Source organism: Hyaena hyaena, unplaced genomic scaffold (genome assembly GCF_003009895.1).
Source record: "Hyaena hyaena isolate Hyena2069 unplaced genomic scaffold, ASM300989v1 scaffold_211, whole genome shotgun sequence".
In the NCBI taxonomy this organism is placed as follows: domain Eukaryota; kingdom Metazoa; phylum Chordata; class Mammalia; order Carnivora; family Hyaenidae; genus Hyaena; species Hyaena hyaena.
The window spans coordinates 916,290-936,073 of record NW_024080847.1 but is presented as its reverse complement, the minus strand read 5'-3'; the positions used below and the strand labels follow the sequence as shown (position 1 = coordinate 936,073).

At 42.1% G+C, this 19,784-nt stretch overlaps 1 protein-coding gene across 4 annotated transcripts in view; it reads right to left on the bottom strand.

The window, feature by feature from the left end:
* The window catches only part of USP49 (ubiquitin specific peptidase 49), an 85,181-nt gene extending 71,803 nt beyond the window's left edge, over positions 1 to 13,378 (bottom strand). The window contains exons 1-2 of one of the 4 annotated variants that reach the window (XM_039242621.1): positions 13,300 to 13,378; positions 9,946 to 10,027 (exon numbers count right to left, since the gene is read on the bottom strand). The gene's annotated coding sequence lies outside the window, so the exon portion shown is untranslated. Of the gene's footprint in view, positions 1 to 9,945; positions 10,028 to 10,554; positions 10,579 to 10,676; positions 11,987 to 12,096; positions 12,956 to 13,299 lie in introns of those variants that run through there. The other 3 variants (XM_039242622.1, XM_039242620.1, XM_039242623.1) reach the window with 3 other exon arrangements.
* Positions 13,379 to 19,784: the final 6,406 nt, after the last annotated feature.

Sequence of the window (19,784 nt, the reverse complement as noted above, 5' to 3'; positions counted from 1 at the left end):
GAAAAAAACAATACTCTACGGTTCCACATAAAGTATGAAGAATCCTTTTTGAAGTTTGAGAAAACACATTAGTATCTTATAAAATGTAATGCATAACCAAGAGCTCCTCCAGCTTTGAAATAATAATAAAATGCTAAGTTCAGATCTATTCTTACAGCAAATTAGCAAGACAGTAGGAAAAAATCTGCGCTACAAGAAAAAAACATTTTATAACAATGTATGGTGATGTTAACTAGACTTATTGTAGGTGATCATTTCACAATATATACAAATAGCAAATCATGTTATATACCTGAAACTAACATGTTTTATGTCAATTATACTTCAATAAATTTTTTAAAAAATGTTTTATGTTTCTTCTTTCATGCTTCTTTCACAGAAGGGAAACAGCTAACTAAAATATGAAGAAATGTTCAAACTCACTAGCTAGAAAATGTAAACTAAAATAAGACATAATTAAATAGCGAAAATTCGAACCGCGGACAATAGCAAGTGCTGCCAGGCGGAGAACTCAATGCCCATGAGGTGTGCGCACTGATCCACCACGCAGCAGCCTGTCAGGACCCGTGCTACAATGCCGCTCCTGAGCTTGTATCCCAAACAAATCCTCCCCGTGTCCATAACGAACACAAACAAGACTGTTATTTGTAGCACTACTTATGGTAGCCTAGGCACCCCATCGCTATGGAAATGGAGGCGGACCATGGAGTAATAGCGTGCTACAGGTTGGAGCAATTAGCTAAGCGTACTTCTAAAAACATTCATAGATCTTAAAACAGTGCTGAGTGAAAAAAGGAAAACCAGAGTAAGAGCTAGAACATTGTTTTTTAAGTATTTCGGTTTTTTAAAGCTTATTTATTTTTGGGGGGGGGGGGAGAGACACAGAGAGAGAGAGAGAGAGAGAAGGAACAAACAAGGGGGAAAGGGCAGAGAGAGGAGAGAATCCCAGGTAGGCTCTATACTGCCAGCACAGAGCCGGGTGTAGGGCTTGAACCCACAAACCATGAGATCATGACCTGAGCCAAAACCGAGAGTCAGATGCTTAACTGACTGTGCCACCTGAGTTGCTCCTAAAGATTTTATTTTTAAGCAATCTCTGCACCCAACACGGGCTTGAACTCAGAACCCCAAGATCAAGAGCCACATGCTCCACCAACTGAACTAGCCAGGTGCCCCAGAGCTAAAGCATGTTTACAGGGAGAATCCTATAGTCAAATTCTGCAACAGTGCAGTATAATGAAAAGTTTTAGAATTAAAGGACCTCCACCCAAATCACTAAGCATTCTAGATAGATGCATATAGAATTAAGGACATACATCAAACACATTAGAGACGGTGCTTATGGGGTGGAAGAGGAAAACAGGCATGGAAATGGGGACTGAACAAAGGACCTTTATACACCAATGCTTGACTGTGCCCAAATCACAGGGTATGAAGTTCAAATTCAAAATATTTTTCATTCATGCACACATTAATATTTGATAAAAATTTACTGAACACCTCTTAAGTGCCAAGTACTGTGTTTAAATATAAACTTCTCTTGTTATTTCTGCTCAAGGTTTTTATTTTAAAACCTCAAAAAGACATGCTTTAAGATACATTTTAACTGGAAGTGGAAAGGAAAAATAATTTACATTACAGGGGCGCCTGGGTGGCTTAGTCGGTTAAGCATCTGACTTTCGCTTAGGTCATGATCTCGTGGTTCGTGGGTTCGAGCCCTGCATTGGGCTCTGTGCTGACAGCTAGCTCAGAGCCTGGAGCCTGTTTCAGAGTCTGACTCCCTCTCTCTCTGACCCTCCCCTGCTCACGCTGTCTCTCTCTCCTAGAAATAAATAAAACATTAAAAAAAAATTTTTTTTAAATAATTTACATTACAATATGTATACTATATAAAGTGAGAAATTCATCATTCTTAAAATAGTTTTGTAAATTTTTTTTCATGAAATCTGAATATACCTTCAAAGTCTTTAAATGACAAACTTAAATGAGAAGCTGAAATACAGAATGAACTCTGAAGTCCTGTCAATGACACGGTCACATCTCAGTCCACAAGTAAAACGTCTTTTCTCCTGGCTTTCAGCTGTGAAACAACTTTTTGGGGGAGGAGAAATTTTTCCTACTTTATTTGCTCTTCATAATTTCCCCAAAGACATTTCAACTGCTCAAGAATACTTCTTGCCAGACTTCTGTTTTCTAAGAGGATTCACAAGGAGACTGCTGGCTGCCAATGTAGGTGTTGTAGCTAATATGCTCATTTACACTGCACTGCTAACAAAAACTGATGAACACATTCAGTGCAAAGTGACATTATCTATTCCAAATCCCATGGGCACAGAAAAGACGTTTTCCATCCAAATTACCTGTTCCCCTCTTTTTTTCCCCAAACTCCAAATGTTAACTAGTATACAAGATAATACTGGTAAACAAACCAATACCAACTTGGAGGACATCATATGTCTAAAGCTCTGAAAGTGTAACCCATGAGGGGGCACCTGGGTGGCTCGGTTGGTTAAGTGTCTGACTCATGATTTTGGCTCAGGTCATGATCTCACAGTAGCGTGGAGCCTGCTTGGGATTCTCTCTCTCTCTCTCTCTCTCTCTCTCTCTCTCTCTCCCTCCCTCCCTCCCTCCTCCCCCACTGTCTCTGTCTCTCTCTCAAAATAAACAAACATTGGGGCGCCTGGGTGGCTTAGTCGGGTAAGCGTCCAACTTTCGCTTAGGTCATGATCTCGCGGTTCGTGGGTTCGAGCCCCGCGTCGGGCTCTGTGTTGACTGCCAGCTCAGAGCCTGGAGCCTGTTTCAGAGTCTGTGTCTCCCTCTCTCTCTGACCCTCCCCTGTTCATGCTGTCTATCTCTCTCTCTCCTAGAAATAAATAAAAATTAAAAAAAAAATTCAAAATAAACAAACATTGAAAGTAAATAAATAAATAAAATTGTAACCCTTCAGTGTTTGATACTAACAGTTGGCAGATGGGAGGATGAAAGGTGAAGAACACAAATGGCTGGGGCAACCATCGGTACTTCTGGAAAGACACACAAGCTATGTGGTCTGTCAGAGGGGTCAGCAGAAGCATGAACACACATAATAAAAGGCCACACATTAATTTATTCAGGCTTATAAAAGAATGCATTTTTATTTAATAATAATAGCTAACGATGCATACTTACTATGCATCAGTCTCTGCCAATGGACTAGGTACTATTATCATCTCCATTTTATAGATCATTTTTCACATCAAATGCAGGCTCTTTATCATTGCCTATAAGACCTCCACAAAATGATCTCAATTCCATTATATCTCCCTTTCTGCCACTCCAGTCCTCAGTTCTGACTCAAAAACTTGACTGATATATCTCATATGAATGGAGCGGTTCTTTTCTCTGGCCAGCCTCCATTTCCTCCCCTACTACTACAGAAAATTCCCAAATGAAGATGTTCTCACTTAACCCCTTCCTCACATGCTTATTAAAAATAAACATTATAGAAGTATATAGAGTAAAAAGTGAATATCTTCTCTGAAAATAGGGAATACCTCAATGATAGTTCTTACAGTTTATGAAAATAGAAATATTCTACACATATTGTCCTGTAACATGACTTTAAAACAAAATACAGTTTAGGGGTGCCTGGGCAGTTCAGTCAGTTAAGCAAAATTAGGGAAATGAAGCGAGTTAAGGAAATGAGAAAGGAATAAAACATATCACTACAAAAATCAACAGAAGGAAAAGAGACAAGAAAGCTTTAGGACATACAGAAAACAATTAACAAAATGCCCTCAAAATAAATATATAAACATTAAAAAAAAAAAACCACAGGGGCACCTGGGTGGCTCAAAGTGTCCAAGTCTGATTTCAGCTCAGGTTATGATCTCACGGTTCAGGAGACTGGGCCTTGCACTGACAGCACAGAGCCTGGTTGGGATTCTGTCTCTCTGCCCCTCTCACCTACTCACACGCTCTCTTTCAAAATAAATAAATATTTTAAATATATGTGTGTGTGTGTGTGTGTGTGTACACACTTTTAAAAATAAAAATATAAATATCATTTAACAGGGGCACATTCCTGGTTCAGTTGGTAGAGCATCGACTCTTAATCTTGGGGTCATGAATTCAAGCCCTGTACTGGGTATAGAGATCACATACATACATAAATAAGAGCTTCCAGGTGTATTTAAAAATAAATTAGTTAATTAATATTTAATAGGGGATGTCTTTCTATATTAGCAAATAGAGATCCATCGCATTCCTAACAGCTTAATGGTATTCCATTGTGTGGAACTATCACGTGTCATTTTTTTCTTGCTATAACAAACAACGCTATAAAGAAAACCTTTGTATTCCTATTTTTCATGCAAGTGTATGAATATATCCATAGGACAAATTTCTAGAAGTGGAGTTGATGGGTCACAGGGAAAGCACATTTTACATGCCAATAGACACTGCCAAATCTACCTCCAAGGAAACTTACATTCCCACCAACAGTGTGTGAGAGTTCCAACTTCTCCACATCCTTTTTTTTTTTTTTTTTAATGTTTATTACTTTATTTTGAGAGAAAGAGAGCACAGGGGGAGATCGGGGGAGTTGGGGGGGAGAGAATCCCAAGCAGGCTCCATGCTGTCAGCACACAGCCTGACGCAGAACTCAGTCTCACCAACTGGAGCCAAAATCAGGAGTCGGATGCTTAACTGCCTGAGCCACTATGGCGCCCCCAACTTCCCCACATCCTTATCCACTACTGGCTACCATCGTCTTCCAATCTGACGGGCAAAAAGTGGCAATTATATGTTTTATTTTATATTTATTGAAATGATTACTAAACTCACAGCTTAAATAGATTTTGAATTTATTAATAGTTGTAGGCAAAGCTGAACTATCTATGGAGAAAAACAATTCAAGAAGCACATTAACAGTGAAACTGGGGAGACAGGTTAATATCTAACCAACCTGGGACTTAAGCATGAAATAGACAAGGATGCCGATCACAAATGAGTTTCATCTCTTCATGAAAGCACATTAACCTTTCACTTGAAATAGTTATCATTTCTTCAAGCTATGCCATATATTTAGAAACTGTTTAAGGGGCACCTGGGTGGCTCAGTCGGTTAAGCGTCCAACTTTGGCTCAGGTCATGATCTCACGGTTCATGGGTTCGAGCCCCACGTCGGGCTCTGTGCTAACAGCTAGCTCAGAGCCTGGAGTCTGCTTTGGATTCTGTGTCTCCCTCTCTCTCTGACCCTCCCCTGTTCATGCTGTCTCTCTCTCTCAGAAGTAAATAAAACATTTTTAAAAAATTAAAAAGAAAAGAAATATTGTTTAAGAGTATATTAATTCCACAGTCATGTATTCACTTGGCATCCTTACTTACTCATGACACTCCTCTGTGTGATGCCTACTTCAAATGATATTTTGTTTTGAATGAAATGTTGCTTATTAATCTGACCTTTGACCTCTTAGAGACGTTAAGCACGAGTATAATTAGTGTGTAGCCATGAACATCCAATATAACTAAGACAACTGATATAGGTAGCTGTATTAGAACACAGAAAGATGAGAATATGAGAAGTAGATGTTAGCAATGGCTCATCCATAGGGATATTCTAAACATTTTAGATTATGAAAACAAAACACTAATATAACTCCCACATACTCTATAACTGCTTACATAAATGTGATGTCTTCTGTTCATGAATGCTAATTCACTGTCAAGGGCTGGATGCCTATGATTACAGTACTATTAGCAATGATGGCCTAAGTGAGCTATTCACACATTTTCTTACCTAATTTTCTTTGTGGCCACCTCCAGGAAACAGGAGACTCTAATTAGCTCTAACAGAAACTTTGACCTTATTATCCTGATAAATTAGTATCTATAAATGCAAAAATAAGTACCATAAATTATCTAGCATCCTAGAAAGGTTTTGGCTCAAAACTGATATATCAGTAAACCCCTCTCTACTCGTCCTTTAATTCTCAATTAAAATTTATATTCTTCATAGAACTGATACTTAAGACTTTATTTCAAAGTCAAAAGCTTTCTACTTTTCTATGTCCACATGGCCTAGGCCCATGAGCACATGACAGATACCACATACCCTCTTTCCCTTGTCAGAGACTGGCAAAGAGAGATAGAGCAGCGGGCAGGAAAGAGCAGAACACCAGTGTAACAAAATGCTAAAGGCAGGCTATAAATTCTCTTTCAGTCACTCATGGCTGCATTTTGAAAAAGCTGACACAACGGTAGGGCCTATCCTTCCTCTGGAGGGATACAAGTATCATAGGAAAGCATCTCCCTAACCCACGAACAAAAGAGCTGCGCTCCCACCCCTCACACAACTTGCCCAATGAGAGGAGCACTGTTGGGTTCTAAAGGCAACAAGAAGCTCTATGCTCTGACAATGGGAGGGTGCAATGAAGACTAGCTTCCTGGGCTCTGAACTCGGCCAGGCTGTCCTGCTAATCCTTCCCAAATCCCACAGTGTTGGGGTGGGGGTGGGGGACAGAAGAGAAAACAATCCAAAGTTGAATCAAGGATAGCAGCTCTGGATTAGAGGAGGTTGTAACACTCCTATTTGAATGGGGGTGGAGTGGCCAGGGCGACAGTCACAGGGCGTATACAAAACCCTGTACATTTATAACAACACAATACAAAAATAAATGTTATCCTTGATCCTTCTGATGTGGTAACCAACGTCTGCCCCCAAATCATTTGCCAGCCCGGGCTGCATGGAAGGCAGAAAGTAGCAGGCATTTTCACACAGTGAGGCTGGAAGAGATGTTACTAGAGTGTAAATTACTAATTAGCTCAATAGAAGACAAAGAAAGAAAATACCTGTCACAGAATGCTGTTTACAACTTGACATATAATAAAAAAACCCTGAAAATTTCAGAAGAGCGCCTCACTTTTCAGACTTCTATTAACATGTGAGTGCCTCACTTTTCAGACTTCTATTAACATGTAAATGGCAAAGAAACAGTATTATAGTCTTTAAAAACTGCCCATGTCTCAGAAACAATACTGCATGACTAGAAAGAATGCTTTCCAAATAATTTGTAATTTTCTCGTCCTTACGAAAGCTAAGTGTTTCTAATTATTACAATCAGCTTTAATAAGGAGCTATATTTCATAGCTTCGATGATCACTTAAAGAGGTGGGGGGGGAGGCCACAAGTGCTGTGTTTTACATACATCAGAATACAGCTAACAGTCCTTTCACTGAAATTGAACAGGCCTCACTTTGTAGGTCATGCTTTTATGAAATGGACTGGCTACCACTTCAATAAGAATTGAGGATGAGCTGGAAGATAGTAGCAGGGATGGGGTCAGTTAAATCTCCATATATGATGACAACTGAAATGACTGCCAAAATTTAAGTTTATTTTGGGGGAAGGTAATAGTGCATTAAGATATTTATATTCATCCCTCTACCATGAGGCACATCTATTTGTATTAACTGCAACCAGTGTTCTTAAGGAAGTGCATTTTGCACTTAGCTCTCTTCCAGCTCCTTGATGCTACGTAAAGATCTTCAAGATATGTATTTCACCTATATCTGCTGCAGTCATGGTGAGGATGGCCCCTGCTTCCACATAATAATCACCCGTACACCATTAACAGCTATCACACCCTGAGGACGCCCTTGTGAGTGAACACACCATGCCGAACCAAGAAGGTCCCCAACAGAGATGTACACCGCGACATGATTTTTGCTGATGAGGGAAGGGCCTACAAACTTGTTGTTCACAGGTAAGAGAATGTTTTTCAAAACACACTGAAGAAAATAAACCATAATCCCCCCAAACCCACTCTCAATTCAACCTTGAGATTCCTTCGCCTCATAAGATTAACTAAAATCAAACATACTAACTTGCTGATACATTCAAAAGGTTCTTCCCTTTTCATTTTAAAAATTAGGGCCTTCCTGTCCACTTTTTTTTTTTTTTTTTTCCAAATTTACCTGAAAGATACGCTAGTGAAAGAAAATGATAAAGCAAATGGGGCGAAATGAAAACCATTGGCAAATGTAAGTGTATAGAGAAGTTCCTTGTAGCATCTTTGCAATTTTTCTATAAGCTTGAAACACTGTACACATCTCAAAAGCCACACACACACAGAGTATTAACAACAGAAGCTCTCTCACAGGCTGTTGAGAGTTTCAAACAATTTACATGCTTAGCTCATGCTGGGCACTTAGTAAACACTAATTACTGGTTATTTTAAAAAAATAAGTAGATCAACTACACCAAATGAACCACTCTGGTGAGGACTGCTGATAATGGGGGAGGCTGTGCATGTGTGGGGGATGGGGGTATACAGGAAATCTCTGTACCTTCCTCTCATTTTTGCTAAGAACCTAAGGCTGCTCTAAAAAAAAAAAAAAAAAAAAAAAAAAAAAAATGAAGTCCTGGGGCGCCTGGGTGGCTCAGTTGGTTAAACTTCTGACTTTAGCTCAGGTCATGATCTCATAGTTTATGGGTTAGAGCCTGCATCGCGTTCTGGGCTGACAGCTCAGAGCCTGGAGCCTGCTTCAGATTCTGTGTCCCCCTCTCTCTCTGTCCTTCCCCACTCACACTCGGTCTCTGTCTCTCTCAAAACTAAAAAAAAAAAAAAAAAGAAGTCTTAATAAAAAAAATAGAGTGAGTCCATCTGTTTAACCAAATTAAAGCATACATAAATATACTTAGTATATTACTTACACAAACACCCATAAAGAGAAGACAGTGAAAAACCAAAGAGGGTCTGAACAGATTTTACTTAGGGATATCTGCACTAAAACTAGAGTTCTGCTTTTCCTCAATGGGCAACAATCCCTCAAGTGCAAACCTGTATGGTCCATAACAAGTCCTTTTTTGTAGTATGTGAAAAAGGTAAATAGGTAACCATTTATCTGCAACGCCGTTAGGCATTTTATTGGTTTTGGATTTTTTATGAATGCAATTTTTTAATGAGAACACAAGGGCATGTAAGAGCCCTTATGTAACCTTTGCATTAGACATAGCCCTTAAGGTGTTTGTCCCAGGTTCCCCACCTAGAAAGCAAGTTAGGAAAGGTTAATAACAGAACCACAGAAATTATTTAAGGACTGGCAAACAAAACAGGTCAAGGGATAAAATAAACCAGCACTGTTTAATCTGGAGAAGAGCGTGGTGGCCAATCACTTCACAACAATCAAGTAGAGGGAATCCTAGAGCACACAGACTGCCTGCAAAATGCCAAGGTTCAAATCTTATCCCTACTACTTGGTAGAATTCTACTAACTTAAAAAAAAAAAAAAAGAAAAAAGAAAAGAAAAAATGAGTGTAACCTTGAGGTTTTATTAGATGATTAAAAGCCCTTGAATCTGAAGCAGTCTTTATTTCATCACGCATAAAACAGGAACAGTGATGGTGCCAACCTCACAGGATTGTTGTGAGGAGTGAATGAGTTAGTCTGCAAAGAGCTTACAACAGTGGCTGGTGTAAAAGCATAGACATGGGCAGCTACTACCATTAAGTTTGTGAAGAACTAGGGTCTTCTTAATATTATAGTAAGCAAATATTTTTACTCAAAAACTGAGAATGAGGCAACAGGGAACAAACAAAATTACAGCATTAGGTGCATGCTAGTTAGGGGCGCCTGAGTGGCTCAGTCGGTTGGCAGCTGATTTCGGCTCAGGTCATGATCTCACGGCTCCTGGGTTCGAGCCCCGCATCAGGCTCTGTGCTGACAGCTAGCTGAGAGCCTGGAGCCTGCTTTGGATTCTGAGTCTCCCTCTCTCTCTGACCCTCCCCTGCTGTCTCTCTTGGTCTCTCAGAAATAAATTAAAAAAAATTTTTTTAATTAAAAAAAAAAAAAAAGAAGGCAGATTGCCCTAACAGAGAAAATAATTAAATACCAGAAAAGATTATCTACAGAGGTTGCCACATTATCTCTGAAGATTTATGAAAATAGGATAAATTTTTATCTACCTGGGATGATTTAAGTGGGATATTGACTGAAGTTGCAGGATAAACTAGAGGTCCTTTCAAGGTCTCTTCCCATCCAAAGAATCTACGATTAATCAGAAAAACATATAAGTACGTACAACCTATTCATTCAAATCCAAACATGTAACTTAGAAGCTTTTTGCTTAACAAATAAGATTATAACCAAAATAAAGTTCCGTTGAGTAGAATTTACTTGATAAACAAATGAAAACAAAGCTTACATTTATCACTGGGATCCTTATTGATGAACAGTATTATTTGAACTAAAAGATTATCCATTTTCAGTCTTAGAAATATCAACTGAGAAATAACCATTCTCAAAGAGAATTAGTGATTTAGCACACTATAGCAGCACATAGGAACAAAAGACAGGACCCAAATGGACTCTTTCCTTGGGTGGCCCTACAGTTCATCGATTTTCTTATTCATCAACATCACATAAGTCTAAAATAATTTATATAAAGACATCATGTATAAAACAACTACACTATTAAAACGTCAGTACCATAAACAGAGTACAGCCTAATAGTAATGCCAAACATAATCTAGACAGCAAGGGAATATGCACAAATATCCTACAGAAACAGGTACCTCATAGAAAAGTTACTCTTCAGCTTGAAAGTTAACGTTTCAGACTAATCCTCTTGAAATTGAGCAGCAAAAATAGTAATTTTCAAAAATCTCCTGTTAAATTACAAAATCAATGTAGTCACCTTGAACATCTGCTCACGAGAATCCAGATTCCATGAACACAGCAGCTGAATCCAGATAGATTTTAGGTTCTAAGTTATTGACATATATTAATAACCAGTGTTTCTGCTATCCACTAATCAAAACACAATTTTACTGTTACAAATGCCACCGGTCTAACCATTCATCGCTTACACAGACATCCACAAAACAGTGGCAATTCGAAATTTACACAACTTTGAAAAAAAAAGTTATCTTCGTGTATCTGAATGCACACTAATGAAATAACCTCAAATAAGATCCTCAAGATCAATTTGCACTTTTTCCTTAAGTTAATTATAGCTATCCTAAATTATAGCACCATCAAATAAGAAGTAATAATCGTTTATAGTCTCAGCTAAAAGCTTCAGAATAAAAATAATCAAAACAAAACACTCAGTATGAATAATCTAAATTTTGTCCCAAACTTCTCGACTACCTTTTAATTTCCAGAGGTGTCTTAAAAATCAAAAGCTTTTAGGAAATTAGTATTAACACGGCTTTCTTTATTCACAACTACAAAACAGGAGAGGAAGTGGAGCTGTCCAGGGCTCCAGCTTGCATTACCACAGAGAGGCTTTTTCATGATAAAAACTACCCATGAAATCATTATTTAACCTAGAAAAGAAGTCCCACTCTAAAATCCTCCACTATTCTACAAACTTCCCTTTTTTTACTCCGTTTAGTTAAATGAGTGAGTTACCTACTGTAGTGTGAAATGTCCCACGTAAAGCTAAAGGCAGCTTAGGAACTCAACGCCCTCACCGTCTGGATTTTAAATCTCCTCCCCAGCAAACTTCCCTGGTTGGTTATTTGTCTTCTTCTGAAATGATTTCTCAATATTCTCCAGCCACCAAAAAACAATTAGGCAGAAATCTAGTTGATTAATCAAAACAAAAAGATGTTCATCTTCCTCGATCTCCACAACAGTGGGCTCTCTATTGAAAATGGAAATGCTGTCGATAAAGCACTCTGCCCAGTGCTGTCAGGTACAACCCTTGTACAACACAACACTATCACACTACACAGGCACAGCCACACTGTACATAAATACAACCCGTATTCCCATTATCACAACACCAGCAAAATGCAGAGGTTTTCAGCACTGAGCTGACGCTTCACAGAAGAACACAATCAAATCAAAATGGGTCTCATCTTTTCAAAGTGGACATCAAAGTCGAATTAAAAGCAATGAAGGGTAGAAGCAGATTCAAGATACCTTGAAGGGGAAAAAAGGTGTCTGGAATTTCCTACTTTTACGGACAAAAGAACTCACAATTTCAAAACACTTAACAGTTCTCTCCTCAACAAAGAATTCCTTCCCTCCACATGACCCCCACCCTCAACCCAGTCCACTCTGACTCTTCAGTTTTTACCCCTATCTCTGGGTCTCTTTTCACTCACCATGATTCCTCCTCTTCTGCACCAAAGGCTCCCTACACTTGATCCTTCACTACAGCACCTGTGCCCTGACCCAGGCAGACCTTCGGAAGCATCTCCCCACAACGTGCACGTTTGAGTCCCACCCCTGTGCAGGCTAGCCCAGTTCTTCCTCCGGCAGGACTTCTCTGGCTTCCCTTAACCCTGTTCTCTTCCCTTACACCCCATCTCATCCTTTAAATCCCGGGGCCCAGCTCTTCCTTGCTCCTCTCACCATCCGCTTTCAGCCCTGTGTCTGTCTCCACCTCATTGTTTTTACCTTGGATCTGGCTAAACCCCGTCAATTAACAGAATTCCCCCGTTACCCTGTCCCAGACCGCCATCACTTCTTTACCCCCTTACTCTCTTCTCCTTTCAGCTTGTCTGGTCCCAGAATGGTCCTATTAACGCCCCACCTCTCATCTCGGTTTCCTTTCACCCTTCCACTACGCTTATTCCTAACTCCACCTGGTACTCGTCCGGTGTCTCTTTCACCCGCCCTCACTTTCAAGAATTTACACCCATCGCCCACCCACTAATCCCTACCTTTCTCAGAACCTCACGATTCCCACCCCACCGCGAGTCCTAGTCCTTCAGCTCCTCTCGCTCTGCACTAGTTCACACCCTTGTCACGTCTGGCTCTTAATCACTCTCTCTCCTCTACTCCCAACTATCACCCCAGCTCTGCCCCTCCTTGCCTTCCACTTCCAACTCTTACCCCAGCACCCTCACCCTGCTACCATCCCCTACAAAGCTCTCCTCCTCAAACCCGTGCTCTTACACCTAACCCCAGCCTGGGTCTTCCTAACCTCATTCCCTGCCGGCTTCCTTGACACCCACCCTGGGTTTTGCCTCCTTCCCACCTCCTTGGCTGGCTTTTTCCCACTCCTCCTCTCCCAGCCTGCTAACCCTTTCTCCCCTTAATCCTCCTCATCTCATTCTCAGACCCGTTCCCCCCCAACCACCCCCGAGCCTTCCTTCGCTTCTCCCCTCAAGGCTTTTTTTTTCCCACCCCCAACCCAGTCGTCGCCCACCCCGCCAAAATAAAGGGCCGGCGCGCCCCGTCTGCCGGCTCTCGCCTCCGCCGGCCCCCGCCCCGGGCGCCCCCAGCCCGCCGGCGCCGCGGTCCCGCCCCCTGCCGCCGCTCCTCCCGCCCGCAAGGCGCGCGCCGCCTTTGTCGCCCCGCACCCGGTGTGTGAGGATTTGGCTTCTTTAAAGGGGTGGGCCAGTGTGCCAGAGACTCCTGTCCCCGCCTCCGAGTCTTAGAATGGGCTCCCAGGCCGTCGCGTCCTCCCTGGTCCCCGTTCCCCCACCCCCTGGAGCTACCCCCTTGGCTGCCTCCTTACCTCCTCCGCCCCCTCCCCGACCCCCCTCTATTTACCGCCATCATCAGCACGCGCGAGCTGTCACCAGGGCGCGAGACAACCGAACCCGGCCCCGCCCCCTACCCGCCCATTGGCCCGCCCGCCGGAGCCCCGCCCCCCGGGCCCCGCATTGCGCCAACGGCGCAGCGCTGGGCCCCGACCGCGACACAGACTGCCTCTCCGAGGGTTCGCGCCGCGGGCGCAAAGTTTAGGGTTAGCCACCAACGTGCGGCCAATTTGAGCCTGGCGTAACGGGCGGCGGCGTAGAAGGGCGTTGTGAATCGCGGGTCGAAGTTTGGTTGAAGCACAGGAGGGTAAATAAGGAGGTTTCCAGACAAAGAGACTCTTAAAGGTACAGAGTCTTAAGGCTGTCCCTCCTCCTTAAAGGGCCAGAGACTCTCCGAGCCCGTCTCCGCCCCCTTCTCCCCAGCACTTCAGCCCGCGGAACAGTGAAGGAATTCTACATTAGTTCTCCGCACATTTTTTGGAGCTACTTTAACATCTGTCCCCACTGACAACTAGGGAAAACCCTTCTCACTATTCGGTCTCCGTTTTTGTTTTGTTATGTTAAAAGATTAAGTTATCGTTAACTGTGCCCTTTGGAAAAGCAGCAGCCTCCGAACTCGGGAGTTTCCAGTGGCAGCGTTTGCAAAAGTTACTATTGGCTCCCAGACGAGTGAGCACGCGTCTGACTTTTGCCACTGATGACCCAGACGGGACCCAGCTGTTTTATGGAAATCCCCCCCAAGGAAGAGGTTCACAGCCAAAGACTTAAATTCAGCAGATGGTAGGGATGGAGACCACAAGAAAACAACCGCGATTTCTACTAGGCTTTTTCTGCCTCTAAAAAGGCTTCTTCCAGAGAGGCTGCATTGTTCTGACCTTACCTCCCCACCCACCCAACAAATTACAAGTAACAGACCTACAGGGTTACATCACCTAACACAAGGCTAAAGCAGGTAAAGGCTTACATGTAAATAGAAGGACAAGGAAAACAAAAACAGGTTATTGGCTACACTGGTTCAAAGCTGCACCCTTGTCAACATGAAGTAGAGAAGCACAAAAGCTAAAGAATAACACCAAAATAAGAAAGGAGGAACAGCGAGTAGGTGTGTAAGCATGAAACCACAATGCCTGCAGCCAAGCATACTTAAGTGTAAAAACATGTTTAAAGGTAATTAACCTGGACATTTTTAAGAGGTTTGATAACGGAAGGAAAGGACGTGGCAATTGACTTGGGGAAGATCTGCCATGTCGTTCAAGGGCTCAAAGTAAAATCTAAAATTTAGCATTCCCTTTGTTATTTTCTTTAATTTCTTTTTAAACAGATCATACATTTTAACTCAATTATCAATTTTCTCCCCTTATGTTGCAACCCCCTCCAATTATTAGAGATTAGATTGTATCTTATCTCATGTTAATTCCTTAACACATAATAGGTGCTTTTATTGAGTGAAGGATTTTGGAGCTTTAAAACTTCTGAAGGAAAGGGTGTTCTCAAAATAGCAATCTAGGGGGAAAAGATTCTCAATGCCCTGAGCATGTACCAGATCAGTGGTTCTCAAAGTGTGGCCTGTGGAGCCCTGAGACTCTTTCACAGGGTCCCTATCAAAACTATTTTCATAATAAGATTATTTGCCTTTGTCACCATTATGACATTTGCACTGATGATACAAAAGTAATAATGGGCAAAAAGTACTCTTTCTTCACTGCCACTCATTCACTGGAAAAACTAATACTTTTTTCACTTCAGAAGTCATAGCCCCAATGCAGGGCTCAATCTCAAACTATGAGATCATGACCTGAGCGGGAATCAACCGACTTAACTGAGTCACCCAGGTGCCCCTCGTTAGAAGTTTTAATAAGGCAACTATCAATAGATATACAAAAACTAAAGCTCTTTGGAACTTTTAAAAGCATCAAGGAGCCCTGAGACTCCACAGTTTGAGAATTGTGTATTAGACGGAAGCAGAAATAAGGCGGCTATTTTAGATATTCAAATATGAGAAGGCTCCGCAGCAGAGCTCACAAGGTGTAGCTTCAGAGTTAAGTGCTTCAGGGGTTCGTTAATGAGGAATGGAAAATAGAATCAGGAACACTGAGCCTCCTTTAAAGGCACAACTGGTAATGAGTGTGATCACAATATACACCGTGCTATACAAGAACAGTTTAGAGACAGGAACAACTGAGGCCTGGGAGCCCAGGGGAAACGGGGATGGATTTGTTCCACCAAGAATATATACACAATTGTACCTCAACATTTGTTTCTTTTCTAGCAGAACCTCTTTTCCTTCAGGTTGTAGAAGAACAAGTAAAATCTCATCACTGTGAATAAATATTAAAAACAGAGTTCCACGCTCCAGAGATGGGCCACACAACTGTGCTCGCTGATCTGGCTACAAAAAACGTGCCTGTACTATGCATACCTTCTTGGGACCCTCCCTCACTGCACATTCTCTATTACAACAGTATTCTTTCCGCTGGGGGAGAATTTTAACCTGCCACCAAACAGTATGACCATGTAACGTCCCATCCTTTCATTTTTTTTAAGATTTTATTTTTAAGTAATCTCTACACCCAATGTGGGGCTTGAACTCACAACTTGAGATCAAAAGTCACATGCTCTTCCTACTGAGCTAGCCAAATGCCCCCATAATGTTGCATCTTAACCTTCCTAACCAAACACCAGCACCGTTATTAAGACGACGCAGGAGCAGAAAAGACATCTTGCCTACAAAGCTTTTGATACCTGTTCTCCCTTGAGCGCCTCAACAAGTCTATAAAACATGGAAAGCAGGCATCATTATTTCCCACTTCACAGATGAGACCCAGAAAGGCCAACTTGACTGGAGTTTCCTGTTTAAGTTCAGGACAGTGCTAAGGCCAGCACCCAGATAACTGTCTCCTAAAGCAGTGTTCTCTCTCCTTTAGTAGTTGTCTCAGAATACTTGTCACTCCCACATCCCTAGCTTTGCTTTTCTTACACAACAAAAGATTTCTAATATTGAATTCTGCCTTTGGGACAATCTAGGATATATAAATGTGCTCCCTAAATTCTTTTCTAAGCCTCCAAATAAATTTCAGCAGAATTCATATTAACCTTAAAAAACAGGTCTATGCCATCTGAGGAGGCAGGGATGTGATGGAAAATAAAACAGAGAATTAGGAATCTTTGCCCTAATAGTTCCAAGGATTTTTTTTTTTAACTTGCTAATTTCATCGCAGAGGCGAGGAACTATTTCTCTGCCTCATCAATCACATCATTCTGAACAATGAAAATATACTCATTATACCAAATTCCATTACAACAGAATAATTTTCAGATCCCACAGAGTGTGTTATAATGGAAGAGTAACTCCTGGGGCCGGAGAAAGCTATAAAGATTCTTCATACATATTCACTTCTACCCATTTCTAGAAGGTTGTGTGCATGTATACATAGAGACAAAAGGAGAATGGGGAATCAACAGGAAAGGTAACAACAGGAAAACAGTCCTGCTTCCCAGATTGACTGAAAAGTCCTGCAGGTCTATGAAATGAAGGAGGGAAATCCCTGGAAGAGACCTCAGAGGAGGGGTCCAAGTGGCAGGAGAAAATCTTGCACACGATAAGTCAGCAGGACATATGTCACATCTGCTTTCCCTTGGCCTTCCTGTTTCCCTTCAAGAGCTGTTCTTTGAGAGATCCTTTTTTGGACTACAGAACTTTGAGATGTTCTAATGAACCCTATAAATCCTAGTCCCCCAAAACTACACATATATACACAACACCCTGTCTGATTTCAAGGCATCTCAGGCCTCTCGGGACTGCCTTCGGCGGGGTTAGGCTGTTGCAAGTTAGAACTGCTACTTTAGAGTCATCATTTGCTCATACTCCAGCACTATCAATAAACCCCCTCATTATGCACAATACAGTCTCCACAATCGAGGAGGAAAAGGACAGGTATGTTCTGTTTTGTTCCATTTCTGTCTCAGTGACTGAGAAAAGTGATGAACTAAATACACAGGGAAGGGATTTCCCTAGATGAGGCCAAGTCAAGGCTGCACAAACTCGGGAGGCATAATGTAAAGATCTGAGTCCTGAACGATGGTCAAACTAGGTGAGCTAAAGGGTCCTTTGTAACCCAAGAGACTGATTTTGGAATGCTCTACACAATGGGAGAAACTCACCTTGGGGGAGAGCCCACCCTCAAGAAGAGACTGCTCAAAGTCCAAAGACACCAACCCTGAGGAGAGGACCACACTTGTATGCAATTGGTTTCAGCCATGCACATGGCACTTTGATGAGGGCCTGTGGCCCATGGAGACCAGACAGCAGCAGATACAGAAAGGGAGGCTGTGGCGAGGGAAAGGCAATATTGGGAATTACAGGTGTGCACTTGGAGACTGCGAGGCCATACATCAGTCCTGCCTGGCTCCAGATCCTGAAAATGTTCAGCCTACTGCCCTTCCTAAGTTCTCAGAGTCTCAACTCTGGACACCAGTAGGGCACGTTTAGGTGGGAATTTCTAACCGCTCCCCTTACCATCCAGGTATTTGGAGAGAATTTCACTACCTCCTCCTGAAGCCTCAGGAATGAGTACTAGACACATCGGCTTGGGGCAGACTTGGCGGTGGAGAGGAGTGGTCAGTCTCTAGGTATTCCTGAACTTCAGTGGAGCAGGGACACCGAGAGATGGAGGGGGAACCGTGACCACTTGGTACTCAAGATCTGAAGCAAGCAAGCGGGAGGCAGCCTGGGAACAGGGGGACAGAGAATCACAACAGCACAGGAGCCAGTGGGAAAGCACAGCCAGAGCAGGAGTCACTAATGAACACAAGAGATGGACTAGAAACAGTGGAATACGGGCTTCCCTAAATCCCTTTTTTTTTTTTTTTTTTTTTTGCCTTCTGCTGTCTCAGATCTTGCCATTTGCAGGTATCACTTGTGTAAGAACTTACTGGTGCCTGTGAAGGGACTCTTTCTTAAAACTTGAACCTTATCCTAAGGAATAAAGCGCAAGTTCTGCTTTTCTCTAATATACACTGGAAGAAGACAGAAGGACTAACATAAAGTGTTTTCCACACTTAAATGAACTGGCACCACACACACCTTGGTGCCACACTCTGACACATCATGGTAGCCAGGGGTCCCGACGCGTAAGTCTGGTCCCAACTCCAGCCTCATCTCTCAACACGATCTCTTTGGGAGCCACCACCTCTCGATCTCATAGTAAGAGAGAACTAGAAGAGCCCTACAGCTGCCCTGTGTAGCTCCGACAGGTGAGGTTAGCAGACTCCCATGTGGCTCTAGCAAATGTACCCACCAAGGTGACATGTTAGCAGGGTCCTAGAAATTTCCCAGTTTATGCTCTTTTGGGGTGGCTACGGATGGGGAGAGGGGCAAAGCATCGGGAAACAGAGGCAGGAGATGTAAGAAGACAGTTCAGTATAGAAGGAAAGACAACAAATTTAAACCCCAAAATATGGCATCCCCATTACTAGCTGCACTTAAGTTTTCATTTATAAAATGAGGATCGCCATGCCCTTTTCCCCCTAAATTTATACTAATGCTCCTACACTTTCATTTAACGTGAACTTTCAAAAATCATACACTGACAATCCTAATCTTCTTTTGAAAGTCCCGTTCACACTTGCACACAAGAGCGAGAGGACATGTGGACCCTTCCCACCAGTTACCACTTCAGTTTTGGCAACTCAGCTAATGGAACCATACTAAATGAAGAAATGCATTACCTACCTCTGGTTATAAACTTTCTCTAATCGACACAAAGGACAGACATAGACAAAAGAACCTGAAGTGGCAGTTCAGAAAGCCTGATCTGGTGCTACCCGGACCCAAAGCTGGTTAAATGTGTGCTCAAAATAAGGGAAAAGAAGTGAAGAATGCTGGAAATGTAGGAACGAAGATTGTGTCTAAAAGGCAGAGTACAGGGCACCTGGGTGGCTCAGCGGGTTGAGCGCCCAACTCTTGATTTCAGCTCAGGATGTGATCCCATCGGGCTCCATGCTGAGCGTGGAGGCAGCTTAAGATTCTCTCTTGCCCTCTGCCCCTCTCCCCACTAGCACTCTCTCTCTCTCAAAACAAAATAAAAAATAAAGATAAAATAATAAAAGGCAAAGTATAATTAGGGAGTTTATACTACTTACTTTCTAGAGAACGGAATCCCTCCTGATAATGCATAAATCTAGAATCATATTTACCACACTCAATTTCTGTATATTTTCAAGAATCCATTATATTCAAACAGCTATCTCAAAAATGATTTGAGGTAGCTGACAGAAAAATACAAACAGATAAAGCTGGACAA